Here is a 16,128-nt window from a genome sequence, read left to right as displayed (position 1 = left end):
TCAGCCTTTATTGTCCGTAACAGGTTCTGACTTGTCACACACCGTGTCCTCTTTTGGTCGACCGTTATCATTCTCGGGACCCAACGTGCAGAGATCTTTTTCATTATCAAATGATTATGAATAATTGAATGCACACTACCAGTTGAGATGCCACATGTGTCTGCTATATGGTGGACAGTCACTCGCCGGTCTGCCAAAATCATGTAATGCACTTTTGTAATGATTTCTGGTGTTGTCACCGTTGCAGATGGGCCACCACCATGCTCATCTTCACAGGTCTGCCGACCACATTTAAATTCACGGCACCATCTCTTAACTAGGTCAAATGAGGGGCTAGAGTCTCCAAGAGTTCCCACCATATCTGCATGTATGTCTTTTGGTGTTAGATTTTTCTTGAGAAAATATTTTATCACTGCTCGGACCTCAGATTTTTCCATTGTTTCACATGTGGCTACACTTCTTACTGATCATCGACCTGTAACAAAAAGAGAAATTGTTGTAAATTCTTGAAACTTTGTGGATATTAGTCTAAAGAATGAACAATGTTACATATAAAATTACAAGTCTCTACTATCACTGGAAATGGGTCAGGGGCGGAGCACACTGAACCACCCTCGTATTTATCTTTTATCACATATATAACTTTTACTCATTTTTCTCGTTTGGGACAAACATAAACATACATGTCTTACCCGGGATTCGAACCCGTAACCCCTGGCGTTCTAGCGCGCTTGTATTCTAGGAACTGATGAACTGTTTCTAGAAATCCATACAGGGTTGGCCACAAGTCACGAAGTGATTTCAAGGGTAAAAAATGTCTCTGTTAATAATTGTCGACATTTACGTGAAATTACGTAAGTGTAAAGAAGACTCCCCTGTGTAATGTGCATAAGAACAAACAGTAAATATAAAGTTACTGTTCAAACCCTGTCGTGACTTATGGGCCACAATATATATAGCTATGAAGCCCACAGTCTTAGTTCATTTTAAATTCACGTTTTTATGAAAAAGTTAAATACTTTGTATGTTGCAAAATTTGCGAGAAAAGAAAATTTAGTACAACAAGCAGAGGAAGAGTGGATATCGAGGAAAGTTATTTGCGCAAGGGATTGGATATATAGTTTTCATATCATTTTTAAGCCTTCTGCTAGTTACTTTTAGTAATAATAATAGTAAATTTGCACACTAAAGATGTGCCTCTCCTCTCCAAAGACTGGAGAATAGTTTCCCTTTTGAGGCCGAACCCAAAAACAGGCCGCGGGGAAAACAACAATGGCTCGTTGCGAAGACAAAACAAACGGCCCTTTTCAAAGGACCGACCTCACCTCATCTGTCACACTTAGAGCAGGCTTTTGTATAAACACTGGAATAACAGCCAGGCAGGAGACCCTTCTGAAATTCGAGTGACGCACTACAGCCTAGAATTTGTTTGGCTGGAAGAAAATGTTACTTGTACCCATTACTCCAAATGGCTCATCCAAGAGATCTTTAATTACATCTGTGATATAGAACCAATAAATGAATTATTAGAAAGCAAATCTTACATAATATCAATATATTATCTTGTATTTATAACCCTTTTCCCACATTAATAAGTTGGTAACATTGCATGACGTCATGCGTCAAGCTGATTGGCTAGCATGCTAGGAGTCTTGAGGAGAAACGAGCATGCATTGTCTTGAGGTACCATTACGAGAAAAGGGTACATTTAGCAAAGCTCCGATTAACAACGAGCATGGTGAGTGTGGTGATGTGATGGGGAATTTGTGAAGATTGGGTTTTCTGGAAATTCTATTAGTTTATTTAGTTATTAATTTATTCTAGATTAGATTCTTTTTATTATTTTAAGTTTCTGTTAAATTTTATATTTGTTTAGGTATTGAGCAACCCTTTCTTAGAATTCTCGGTCTTATGGCCCCTCTCACTATCCACAAATTGCCCATAAGTTTATTAAATTAACACATAGGGGATAAAATTTAGTGTAGAAAATACTTAATTGTTGGTTGCTAATTTCTATGAAGTTCAATTTGATGGTTAAATTCTTAATTATTTGTCAAAATAAAAGTGAAAACATCAAATTTCCCGATTTTGTATTTACATCTAATTTCCGGGAATAACGGACTCTGAGCATTGCATGATTCCACTGGCACTCTGCATTGTAGATATCCTGCTTCAAGCAGTCGAGAACGTGTCACAACTCTAAGATATAGGCCATTTTTACAGTAAAGTTACATATTCTAAAATAATGATTGTTATTGGAAGTAATAATATGATTTGTACAATAAAAATGAGAAACGTTACTCCAATAAGGATGAATCGTATTGAGAATGGGATTCGTGCTGATGATTTTAGGTCAAAGCCACATTCGAAGGGGATTTTTCCCCTTGACTAATATAATTAGTATTGGTTGTTTTAGTAGACACGAGTTATTGTGAATAGGCTTTTTATTATATTAATTATTTACTTAATGTGGCCATAATAATTTTGATTGAAAACAGTAGACCAGCCACAGACAAAAATTATGACTTTTACCTGCATGAAATGTTACTAGCCGGCACCAATGCAAAGCCAATCGGTCTTACTAGAGTTGACGAGCTGTATCTTTGCGGGTGAACTCTGCCCAAGCCTGGCTGCGCAGTTGTAAGGGGGACGAGATAGCGGCTGCGCGTCATTATCCTTGCGTTCTGTCCTTGCTGTCGACCACCCAAAGGGCGAGTAGGTGGCAACTACATAAACGTATCTCTCTCACACTCTGCGCGGAGTAGCCAAGGCCACCCGCAAAGATACAGCTCGTCAACTCTAGGATGTATTTTGACCTACGTGACCTACTTCTGAGATCAATATTCTGACCTAAAAATAGTACCAAACAGCTTGTTTCTTCTATACCTTTATTTTGATACATTACATGATTTGTGTGACCTTGAAATTGAACATTTTTAGGCCACAATATGACCTTGAAATGACCTTTAAGGTCAAACGTTTCAGTGGCATCTACTCTAGTATTACTGTCTGACCTATGCTTGCTTGATTTAGTCTGGGTGACGGTCATTAACATTCCATGCAGTTTAAGTCATTTTTTAAAAGCATTCTTGCTTCTTGACTGGTGAAAGTGAAAGACAGAGGGATAATCAAACGCTGTCTACAAAATGTCAATATCATGCTCCAGCCTAAAACACAAAGTAACGTGTACGTGAGAAATGACAAAATACGTCGAATTAGTCAATCTCTAAGAAATGTTAACATGAAGCCCATGTTACTGTTGCTTTAAAGATGGTGGATCCATGTTATCCATGAATAGCTATGTTCTTAGTTATTTATTTATTTATTCCATCCACTAAATCATACGTAGCACAATAGGTACAATGGTATGGTGTAACTGTCCGCCTCTGGCGTGGGTGCCCGCCCAACCCTTCTGGTCGTGTGAAAATTCCCAGCCTTGTTCTATCACCACTCAACTTTCCCTACATCTAACTCGACCAATCCACAATTGAATTCCACACCCAACCCTTCGGTAGTACAGAATATCGAATTGGAGTCTCACGAAGCCTCCATCTCGCTAACAAAAGAAAAACTCCCTAATCCTTATGAAAGTAAACAAGGTGACGCTAAGAAAATATGACAAAACGATCTTAAGATAGTCGATTCCACTTTCAGTCATTTGTGTACACCTATTCTCCCGACTTACCCATAGCTTGATTTAACATAATTGGGTTGGACAGATGATCGCCGAAAATGTTGATCCAAGACGTTCACTATTTATACCATTTCTCCTAACAGATATGCAATTAGATTAACATTTATGATTTGACTATGCAACAACTATGTGATGTACATTAAGATCTACTTATTAACACCCTATCCACCCACTGCGGAAATTCGGTTGTCTGATCACACTTTACATTTTTACTTTCCCTAACAGGTTATGCAATATTCGCTGCAGACATGCTAATGCGGAGTGTCATGTATCACACACAATGAGCCCACTGTTCCCCTCCTGGAAAGAAATATGAATATTAATGCACTAACTCACATTATGGACATAATTTTGGCAGGAAAATGTGACCAGCAATTAATGGACAAGAGTGTACAACCAACTATTTAATTTTTGCATTTATTGCTAATCCTTGAACATACTAAATGAATTAAAATGGACAACTATTTGACAAATAAAAGTACATTACACCATCTATATTTGTTGTAGTCACTGGAAACCTTGATAAGAAATAAACCCTTGTTGCAACACTCTACGTTAATGAAATACCACCTGCCGGAAATTACACAGTTCCTGACACAGATTAGTATGATGTCAATTTCATCTCCTGCCAAACTATCTCCACATTATTGGTAGTTTACTGAAAAATACTTTGAAACCTCACTGTACAACCATAATTAGAAGTGTACTCCCACCATGGGCTGTTTTGACACAACTTTAGTATGAACTATATTGAGGTTACATAACACAAGTTTGATTTAACATACAGATGAACGCCTATCTTTCAGAAATAGCACCGAAACAAATCAATTGTTTATTGATACATATGCTGCAAAGCTGTGGCGTTTCTTTATACAAAATATTCGTGAGTTAACATAGATCAAATGTGTTGTGCCTGAAACCTATCCGTCTTGCTTTCCGAAACTTACAAGAGACAACATGGCTAGCAAAAATAGTTCACTTCACTTTTGATTTACCCTAGATATGACAGAGTATTCCACTATTTGAAAACTTTATGTCGAATACATGTTATGCACCATAACTGCGTCTCGTGTTGTACGTGAAATGGCATCCAATCCTCAATGTAGGTCACCTCAGTTCAGTTCCACCGACAAACCATATGAGTGCGATAGATACATGCAACGTTACATTCACTCAAAGTATTCTTACTGCACTTTGGAACAACGATAACTAATAGATCATGTTACTCATAGATTTCTACCAGTTTTATATACTTCGATGACAAAACATCTTGGTTCAAATTACTGCGTTCCGCTTCGAACACGAAATGGCGTCCCTTTCATGCTCTCAATTCACCAGGAGCAAGTGCACCGATAAGATAATGAGTATTTTAAGAACATGATATATCTGACATGTAATGTAATCGCAGAATTTAAGCACTGTGCGAACTATATCTTTGTTCACTGTCGAACGGCACTGTATACTGGATCGGATGAGAGCACCAAACATTCTTACTCACGAAAATGGTAGCCTGCAGTCAGGGACGCCGACTTGTCAAAATTATTGGGGGGGAGGGCTTTGATCACTGAAATAAATGAATGAATGACTTACTCCCTCCCTTTTTTAAAAATAAAAATTATGTCTTCGTATAGGAGTTTTTAAGCAGCTATTATATTCCTCATGCAAATGAAATGTAACATGAAAAACGTTTAGAAAAGGTTTCAAAGTCTTTTTATGTCTTTTGTGTCTGCTCATTTGTTTTTTTAGATAATTAACATTTTTATTGAAAAGTATGTATTTACATTACGAGGCCAACCTAACAGTTTTATGCCGGCCTCGGTAGCCGAGCGTGTTGGGTGGTCGACTCAACTCGCTTTGATCCAGAGGTCTCAGGTTCGAGTCCCGGCGAGGGCATGGGTGTGTTTTAATGATGTCCGCAACAGACATGTGACGGGTTGAAAATAACCTTAGTGTTGACGTACCATAAAATAACGAATACTTACAATATTTAACAGTTTTATTTCATTATTTACATACGTAAATGCTAACACAAATCGCAGGAAAATAGTTTTACTTTTTTGTTCTTGCTACAATATTTTACTTTTTAAATTTAATTTTGCAATAATAAAAATATAGCATGTATACTAAGATATAAAGTGACATACACAACAAAAACATATGAACATGATTTAAAAATAAAGCAAAAGTTGCTCTACGCACTGGGTTATTTTTTTATGAACTCATTAACGAGAGGTCTCAGGTCCAAATTATCAAGCACAGTTTGATGTACAAGTATGTAGACAACCGCCAAGCTGCTTAGTCTCTTCTGCCCCATTGTAGATCTCAAATATGTCTTTAGTCGGCGAATAACACTGAATGACCTTTCGGCTGTGGCTGTGGTCACTGGCACAGTGCGGAGGATCATCATGAATTTAGCAACTTCAGGCAGAAGCTCCTGGAGGGTACTGTCTTCCAAAAGAAACTTCCTTATGTCACGCATGGTAGTTAGAACCACTTTCTTCTGTTTGGCGATATCACCAAGCATGGAGATGTGTAAGGAGAGCCTATCGGCATCCAAATCTTTGCGAAAGAATTCTCGCGTTTGCTGAAAGTTTGTTGTGCAACTGTTCACAGCTGAGATGCATTCTTTCTCTACGGCTGTTACTTTTTGAAGTCCTGTAGATTCATGTCCTTGTTTAACACATGATTTTGCTGTGTCACAGACGTCAGTATATATTGATTTATAATGCTATTTTGGAGTGTAGAACTTGTGAGTTTTGGCAGCATCAGGATTTTCAAGTCTCTTAGGGACGTGACGTTGCCGGGGCAATTCTGGCTCATCAACGAGGATGGGTTTGGCCTCTGTGCATTTCTGCCAGAACTGCTCAAAACCCATTAGCTTTTCTTGAAAGATGTCAGTCAAGTATTTTAGTTTTGATTCTTCTGTAGCACCAATGCGTGGAAACTGAATCTTACAGTTTACCTCTTCTATTGGACCCATCTAATGGCAGTAGAGGGAGAGAAAGAAAAATGTCTTGAAATGAAGCATTGTCTCCAGGTACCCAGCACATTTTGATGTTGCGTCAGTAGAATCTTCTTCAGAAAAATTCTCAAAAAAATTGAGAAGTTTTTCATAGTTCCTTAAGATCTGTTGTATACTGGAGGCTCTCAACGTCCACGGACGAGGGCAAAGTGGTCGCAGTCCAGTATGGCCAGCCTTCTCATTCACATCAAAAATATTCCTAAATATTTGCATTCTTTTAGGGGATTCCCAAACAGTCTTTAACAAGTCGTTGGCTAAATTAATTATGTCTCTGATTAATATATGTATAATAGTTAATACTTATATACTTAGTATATAGTAATAAGTCATGTGTTTTGCTGTCTCCGGTCATAGTCCCCCCAAAGTTGATGGTTTAGCGGTCTCAGCTCCCCAAAGTTGATGGTCTAGAACACTCTAGTGCTTGAATTAAGAAGTACCTAAGTGATGCTTAAGGTGTATTTAAAGTTAAGTTCATGTGGCACAATTGAGATTAAACTTTACAAAATAAGCAAAATAATACATTAGATCCTCTTAAGCACAATTACTTGGGGGGCTCTGCCTCACATCGTTAACATTGGGGGGGCTCGAGCCCCCCCCCCCCAAGCCCCATGGAGTCAGCGCCTATGCCTGCAGTGATATCCCAGCAAGGGGCAAAGTTGCTTCCTTCGGAAGGTATGTTTTCGTCACTCGTCTTGATGACAAATACCGTCACTCACTACCTAATTTACCATCAATACAGATGAACCGGTTTTTACAGGTCGGACTATTGAGCCACTGCCTGTGAATTCAAACCAAATTCCGATCAACACATCATCCAACATGACGCGTCCAATTTTCCTTCCTCCAACCCCGTCCCGCTCTTTTTGTGTTTGCACAAAATGTCCACACCCAAAAACGATTCCGGTCAGAAATTTTCCTCCCATCTCTGCGGGGGGGGGGGGGGACCAAATTTACTAGCACATAGTACGGTTAATTGTGCTTAATAACGTATGGTACATGCAAATATAACTATTTATTACACAAATACATTTATAATTCCATTAGTATCCCTAATTACCCTGCTAGCGGAAATCTGATCCTTGTATGAATTAACGACATCTCCCGGGTACTCTGTAAACTACTACAATTTTTTAACCATACGCTACACGGTATACTCGCACCATCTGTGATTCAGTAAACAAATTAAATGGACCGCAACTCTGTGGTGTACTCAAATTTTACCCACGTAAGAGTCTTCGTGTTTTTCCTTGCTTAAACAAACTGTATGACTCGTCATAATGGGACAGGACGAGATTTGTAATGATAAAAGTTTTGATGATGGAGAGGCTTGATATCAGGTATGCAGGGTAAGTTTTAGGTGAATCTAACCTATTATATAATATCACTACGTTTAGAATTTATTATTCCGCAACCCCCTTCGAACGTTTTATCAGTCTACGGCCATGACACACACACACGCACACACACACACACACGCAATAGAACGCTCACATACTGTTGACTGAAGGTAGAACATTAAGCATTGTAAAATATCAACATTTGTATTTCTCAGTCCAATTTCATCTCATCTGTTTGCCGTTGTGTTTACATTTAATTAAACAATTGAGGACCACTAATTACGAAATTTTTACTTTTTATTCGAGCAACTATTGTACATTTCTCTAGAAGCTTACAACTATTGTTGATTTAAATTTGGTTCTTTGAAATTTAAAAGTCAATGTTATTTGTCGAAGAGCAAAAAAAGAGTGTAAAGGATACTACCACTCCGCTTCCTGATTATAAAAAGAAAGCAGTGAAGCAATGGAAGTTGAGAGCGGGTCGATAGATACGTACATGAAAATTCTTCGCATAAACGGCCTCGCTTAACACTCTGACAGCCTTGTCAGGCAGCTCTTTGAATGTATTGCGTCATCAAGGACAAAAAGGATCATAGTTCCAACAGGCCATCCGCATGTAACACGATGCGGTTCGCGAGCAACGATAATGTAAAAAAACAACAAAAAAACGAGTATGGAATGTGTACCGCATGCTTGAAATTCTAAATAGCGTGCATTTTTCCTAAGCTTTTAAACATACATGCGAGTCATGGAAATATTTTTCCAGCATGGATTCCAGAACATCATATTGGAAATAGACTGCCACTTTTACTAAAGCCATAGGCGTCGCCAGAAATTTTTATAGGAGTAGGGGCAGACCATTGACGCACAATTTATAATAATGAAATATAAATTAATGCTAACAAATAATAATGAGTTATATTTTATTGGCATATTGATAATGTAAGTAGGGCCCACACATTCTCGATCTTGATCTTTTTTGGAGGTGACGTGATGAGCCTGCCTTTATTCCCAACGTACTTATTTATTTGAGGCTGGGTGAACCTCAGAGCCGCTGAATGCAGGGACAAGGCCACAAAAAACGCGACCTTAGATCACCCACAACTGGAATCAACCCGATCTCCCGCGTGCCAGTAAAACTTGATATCCACTAAACCCCAGCATCTTCCTTCATATCATTATTATCAAGGCTGCCCGCAGGATATTTTCTCAGGGTGGGCAGAAATGCTCATAGTGGGAGACATAGGGTGATGCTTTCCCCTCAGTTAAGGAAATTCTCATAAAGCATCATATATCAGAGACCACGTAATCTGCTGTCTTTCATGGCACCCCTCGTCCATGTTTACACGCTACAATTTCACCATTCGAATTGTAAGCTACCTTTCAATATATCTCTGGGGGGGGGGGCAAGTGTCCCCTCCGTACACCCTCTTCAGGCACCCTTGGTTCTTCTTGTTGTTGTTATTATTACTTGAGCGAAAATTAATCAACTCACCAGATGGGAAATTATCCAAAACAACTGTTTTCCTTTCCTTAGCCGGATCGGTGGCCAGGTTAACGGGTTCGAATCCTGGCCTGAACATGTTAGTGCGCCTTCATCATCAATCATCATGATTAGCCAAAGGTGGCATAAAAGCGACGCGCGAATACAGCAATTGTTTTTCTTGAATTCTTATATTCCACACAATTAATACAAGGTGGTGCAAGATTCAGTTTCCCAAAACAGTCACAATCACGCTACGTTTGTCAGCTGTACACCATCTCCTAAACCATTCCTCACAAAGCGAAATTGCAAGGCAACCCCAACCTAGCAGTGATCACGAAATATCACTATATGTGAACTATTTCGACCATTACACGTATTTCCACATTCCGTCATTAGCTCGATGGGTCAACTGACTTATGCGCCACCCTGTAGTGAAATGCATGGTTACTTTATTCTGTTATTAACCTTTGCACACATTTAATTTAAGGACTTATGTTTATAACTTAGAGAAACAGTTTAGTCATAACGTTTACGTTGTGTAACGTCTCATAAAAATCTAGTTTTCGAAATTTTAAAAACCACTTCACGCACGTGAAGCAGGAGTTTGACAACATTATCTTTTCCCCCCAGGAATGAGCAACCTCCACCCTTCAATCGCCGCCCAAGGTCCGCGGCCACTCGATGTGGATGTCCATTATGACGACCCAAGGTGACAAGTGCCAGGGGGACCCACCTAAGTCTCGTCCCTTCCAGGCGCTGGATGCCTCCACGCAGCAGAAGGACGACCCGCCCAAGAAAGCGGATCAGGTAAGACACCTGACAAGTGTCCGTGATATTCAGTGTTGCTAACCTCCCGATAAGAAAAAGCGCTGCTTAAACTTTTCAATTACGCTAAATGCGAATAAATTGTGCTAGAAGATGGCTGGTAGTTTTAAATTCAATTTATGCATCTATTTTTGGAGTCGTGATTATTTATTATAGTTATGCAATGGAATTTCCCAAATTAAATTAATTACAATGGTTCAACCAATGAAATTAAAGGTACCCAAATGCCACGTAGTACACCCCGATAACTGCAAAGTTGCAGGCTAACGAAGCTCTGGCGTCTGGATCTACGACCAGTATAACCATCTGTATGACTGTGTTTTGTCCTATGTCTTGTCCATATGTGTGCTGAGTGTCCCTTTGCAGCCACAACTTTTAATCTGGTAAGGAGAGTTTAGTCCTCAGAGAGAGATATTGACTTTAGCTACAATAAGGGACTGGACTCCGTATAATGTGACGGGTGCAAAGAGCCTAAGTGCTGTCGCATCCACGGTTTCAATTTCAATCAATCAAGCAATGAAATGAGTTCAATATAGTGCTTGAAAAAGTTTGAGAAAATTCGACGATCAGGAACGGCAATCCGCTTATTTTACTTGTGACTTCAAAATTTCTACTGATTTCCTGTCATCTTCTTTCGCGGAAGATAAAGTAAATAATAAAAAGAAGAGGACAGAACGGGGTGGGATTGAAAAAGCTTGATCCTGATTTGGAAAACTCCTTTTGTTTGAAACAAATCCGTTGGAGAAGTACAAATAAAATCTGGTGATTTCTGTTAATTATTTCCTCAAAATATCTTCCATTGAATTCAATTTATCTGACTACCATAGACGCGCGTTTGCAGATGATGCTACCATTATGCCCACCACGAGGTACCATGTGCCAACGAGATTAAAATTATACTAGGTTTAGCTCTATTACGCTACGGTTGGCATCACTGGTGTTATTCCATGATTCGATAATATAAAAGCACGCTTCGAGGATACGCTCTTCTGACTGGCTGTCCCATCCATCCGCTATGACGTGTACCAGACGCACCCCTGTAAGAGCCAATCATATCGCCTACATCCTTCATGAATTAATGGCGTCACAGACTAGCCGAGTGCGGCCAACGCTGGGTTGGGAAAGCAATTTTTCATAGTATATCAACAATAATGGTAATTGATTACTTAGGATCCTTTAATACCAGTTTCATTGGAATATCGTCCATGTGAAAACCGACCTTCTTTCTAACATGTCCGCAAAAAAATTGATAAATCAACGAAAGCTCTAACAGAGCGAAAAATAGTAGAATAGAAATCTGTGGATTGGCTGATTAAAATTAAAATTCTTTGGACATCAACATTTAGGCTATTCGCACTCACCGTCTACTTGTAGATTATATTTGTTTATAGTCTATGTAAACTGCAATCAAATTAATTAATTAATTTACAACCCTGTTTCGTAGGGAAATTGACATTTTGTTAGTCGATTTCGAGTTAAAATCACTTCTGTTTCAAACAGACGAAATTCTCGCATTCTCTTTTAAGCATCAAATGGCATGTGACGTTGGGGAGAAGGCACCTCATTATGCAGTTGAAAGTCGCCTGCCAAACATTTGGGATAAAGATATGATAATGTTCTTGTATAAAGTTGTGCAGAGTGTTTGTAACGTCACAGCGTGTCTTTGCATTCTGATATAGAAGAACGAGAGACAACGAAACAGACAGAAAAAAACCCGTTTAAAATCACTAGAGTGCAATCAACTGAAAATGGCATTTTTAGGGTACTTACCTTTCACACGCTGGACATCTGTGACAGCAACATCATTTGGTGAAGATCTATCATTTGCAATCATATTGAGATGCAGCTGCAAAATATAATACAAAGGCGTTAGCAACAAAAACATATGACAAAGAATAAAGGAACATACAACTGACATTAAACTTACAAAACCAGAAGGGAATGTGCCACTTTTGGCTAATTTGCGAAGATAAGGATGAACGATGATTTTATTGCAGAAAACATTGCACTAACATTCAAGCTGAGCAAAGGAAGAATGGGAGCAAAGTCACTGAGATACAAATTGTTTACTGGACCTGATGTAACAGTAGAAAATAGAATGATTCCTCATCCTCATCGTCGGGATTAACCAAACGTGGAAGAAAAGCGACGTAAAATAACCTAATTCGATCAATGAATAGTACTATTTGCTAAAATATACACATATTCATTCAGTAAAATTATAATTGTATTTACTATACCTCAGACCTGCTTCTCAGCGGTGAACGGCACCGATTCTGTACAACAAAGGGTAAACCGGGCCAAACTAAGGTAAAAACTCTCATTGAAGTTACCACAGAGCACATAGAGACAAGAATATCCTTAATACGTAACTCTAGATCCGTAGAGAGAATGAAAGTTTGACACAGTTTACATTCTCCGATATTAAAGAAGATCTACCCATGCCAGTAATGATCATCATTGATGTTCAAAAACTGAACAGGTTAATTGAAACTAACTTTGTCTGAGGTCGAGGAAGGATTTCCATGAGATGCCCGACCACTAGGGTTTGTACAAACTATGCACGTTAAACTGGCTTGTTTCATGCATTCGAAACTGTACACTCAGAATGCATCGATTGATGCACTAAAGTGTGTTTTATGGCTTCTTCAAAGGAATCAGATTCAAATTTGATGCATTTGTGTGCATTGTTGTATGTCGTGAATGAAACACCAAAGTGCATCATTTGATTCAAGTGAAGATTTTTTTTTCAGTCGAGATGCACTTCAATGCATCAGTTGATGTTCCTTGATGCACCTTCCTGCAGAATTTTTGAAGCTCAGACGAAAAAATGCATCATCAAAAAAGATGCATTCTGGTGCATTAAAACGCATCAAGGTGCATCAAAACGCATCAATTGATGCATTGAAGTGCATCTCGACTGAAAGGAATCGTCACTTGAATCAAATGATGCACTTTGGTGTTTCATTCACGACGTACAACAATGCACCAAAATGCATCAAATGTGAATCTGATTCTTTAAAGAAGCCATAAAACACACTTTAGTGCATCAATCTATGCATTCTGGTGCATCAATCCATATGATGAATTTAGTTTTCTGTGTGTAGGTATGCACAGTGGAAGTTTCACGTCTTAAAGTCTACTTAAATAGGTATGATGAAGCAGTTATATTGTATGAATGTATGTATGTAGAGGCGACACTGTCACATTTGAGGCAAGTATATTTACATAATTATCAAGCACCGTAAGACATATAAATATAGTTTCTTTTCGCTTGCCGAACTAATACGTAGTAAACTAAACGGACGTCTCGCCTTTAGATAGCCAAAAGAACACTGATTCAGTAGTAAATCACTTCTCAACGTTGTATGGAAGGGAACGTTCAGAAACTAAATATAATTATGTGAGCGAGTGCAAGTTCGGAACTTAAAACAGTTTAGAATGTACTTAGCCTTCTCCTCTATATCGTGGTTGCGCTGACACCTTCACAAAGTGTCTACATTGAGGACAACCACTTTCTCTCCCTGTGTCAGAATCCATAATGCGCTGCCCGATGGGCTGCGAGGTCCCACAGAGGCTTCGTTCTTACGTCATTACGTAACCAATTTTATTGACCTCTGGTGGCGATAATAAACATTATTCCATCAAAATGGCACACACGGAAGCGAAATATAACAAAATAGACGGCTTCTCGAGCACTACGGTTTAAACTCTGATTTCTGAGAAAATTAGTGAAGATACCAATCTGTCCTCATCCATACCGTGCTCAGTTATCTGGAAAATGAACGAGAGGACCATTACATAAGCCTAATTCTTTCAGTTGATTAGTGAGCTGATGTCAGTAGATAAAGAAAGACGAGCGCACAGTCTTTGGGAACGGCTTTCGATGGAGTTGCCCTGGATGATGTCCAAAGAGAAGGTTGACGAAAGGCTTGGAACTTGCAGAAAAGGTAACGGTCTGGAACCTTGCCCGGAAGTTATAGGGCTACCGAAAGATTTCTTACCTGCAGGAGGTGTAACGATCTGAAACTTCGACCATATATCCTGGAAGTTTTGTAACGATGCCATGTTTCTAACATGAGTGATGCACACGGGTACTGTGAGAGATCTCGAACTCAGAAAAAGAAGCAAAGATTTTTTAGTTGAAATTACTATCTGTCACAGTATAGAATGCACCAAGTGCTTCTTTTTTATGTTTTCGCTCTGCACAAACATCTACAGAATCCATTTGAAAAATTCTAATACGATATGAATGAAAGTTGTCCACGAGTAAAATCTACAGGAGTAGAAGATTGACAAATTCTAAGATTGAGTGTTTAAAACATAAAGTATTTGTAATTTGAATTTGTGTTATTGTATTGCGTCACTTTCCTACCTCTCTAGGATAATTTCAATGATGAAAATAAATAAGATTTTTTTTAAAATTTTTGTGAGACTACTCGGAACTGGACCTGTGTTTTAAAGTTGGATACAAATCAATGTATCTCCACCGGGTATCGAACCCTGAACCTCTTGATTAGCAAGCGACGACGTTATCACTACGCCATCGGGAGGTTCAAGTAATGAATTCTGTATTTATACTTTTCTAACACTTATAACCAATCATGAGTATAAATGGTGATGTAATAAAAATTGATGAAAAAAAGGGGGGAACCCCCCGAAGATGCCCAATCTCCACCCGCGTACATTCGGAGGTGTGCGCTTTTGCTTAGGTACTTTAAAATAAACCCTTGGCATCTTTTCCGCGAATATTTACGGATTCCGCGGTTTTTCTTTTTTCCGTTGTTGTATAACTTATATTTTAGTTACACAAAGTAGAATGGACCCCAGAACAGATTTGGTTAGCAAAATGTATATTAATAATAATAATGAGAGTAATAAAAGAAAATAATGAAATATAGAAATGAAAAGTTAAGAATACATGAAGATGTAGAGACACCGTAGATGTTAGAAGCTGCAAATATAAAAGAAAATCACTACATTGATCAGTGGTTAGGTAATAAGTCGAAAAGTAAAAGAAGAATTAAGAAAAAGGAAGAAAAAGAAGAGGATTAAATACAAAATGAAAAAGAAAGAGCAAGCTATATGAACATAAATGCAGGATATTAATGAGGACAAGGAGAAGAGCAAGTCAGTGGTTAATGTAGTAAAAAAACGGGGGTAGGTTGGAGAAGGATGCTGGATGCCAGGATGAAATCCAGGTATACGCCAGGAATAAGGGGTATAAAGAGTGAGATGGAGGCTATAGAAGTAGTAAGGAAGAAAGGTGGTACAGAAGATATTTGCGACACATGTAGTTCTTCATCTTTCAGTTGCCTCCTTCTTGTCGGTTGATGTGAAGTGGTGTTATTCTTGGGTAGCATTTCCTGGGGACGAAGTTCCCTCCTGTGCTTGTTCATGTGACCTCGACTGGGATGGCGGTTGAAGATGTCTGAGTCTCGTGCTTCTTCTTACTGGGATCAGCTGTTCCACTCGTTGCGGGGTATGACCGATCTACCATTGCCATTTCGGTCTTGCTACAAACTTCCCCAAGATTTTCTCTGAAAAATGACACAGTCGCCTTTCTTTCCCAGGAAGCCAGGCGTACGATTTATCAACGAACCCACTCTTCGACATGGAAAACAGTGTGGTCCCGCAATGAACTCTGATATTCATTTAGTCTACACGGCTCCAATCTTTACGTTTATAGGGGGTTGATAGTGACGAAGTTGATGGAGATTTGATTTGGATGCAGGAAGTTCGGGATTAGATAGCAAGGTGCGAG

At 38.9% G+C, this 16,128-nt stretch overlaps 1 long non-coding RNA gene across 1 annotated transcript in view; it reads left to right on the top strand.

Moving 5' to 3' along the window:
• The first annotated feature begins 10,253 nt into the window (after positions 1 to 10,253).
• LOC145991438 (uncharacterized) overlaps positions 10,254 to 16,128 on the top strand; it is a 31,463-nt gene continuing 25,588 nt past the window's right edge. Inside the window, exon 1 of the long non-coding RNA XR_014442059.1 lies at positions 10,254 to 10,346. This is a non-coding gene — a long non-coding RNA (uncharacterized LOC145991438). The remainder of the gene's footprint in view (positions 10,347 to 16,128) is intronic.

This window comes from Lepisma saccharinum, chromosome 8 (genome assembly GCF_977018435.1).
Source record: "Lepisma saccharinum chromosome 8, izLepSacc3.1, whole genome shotgun sequence".
Classification (NCBI taxonomy): Eukaryota; Metazoa; Arthropoda; class Insecta; order Zygentoma; family Lepismatidae; genus Lepisma; species Lepisma saccharinum.
Note: the sequence above shows the minus strand (reverse complement) of the source record. Positions and strands in the feature narration are given on the sequence as shown.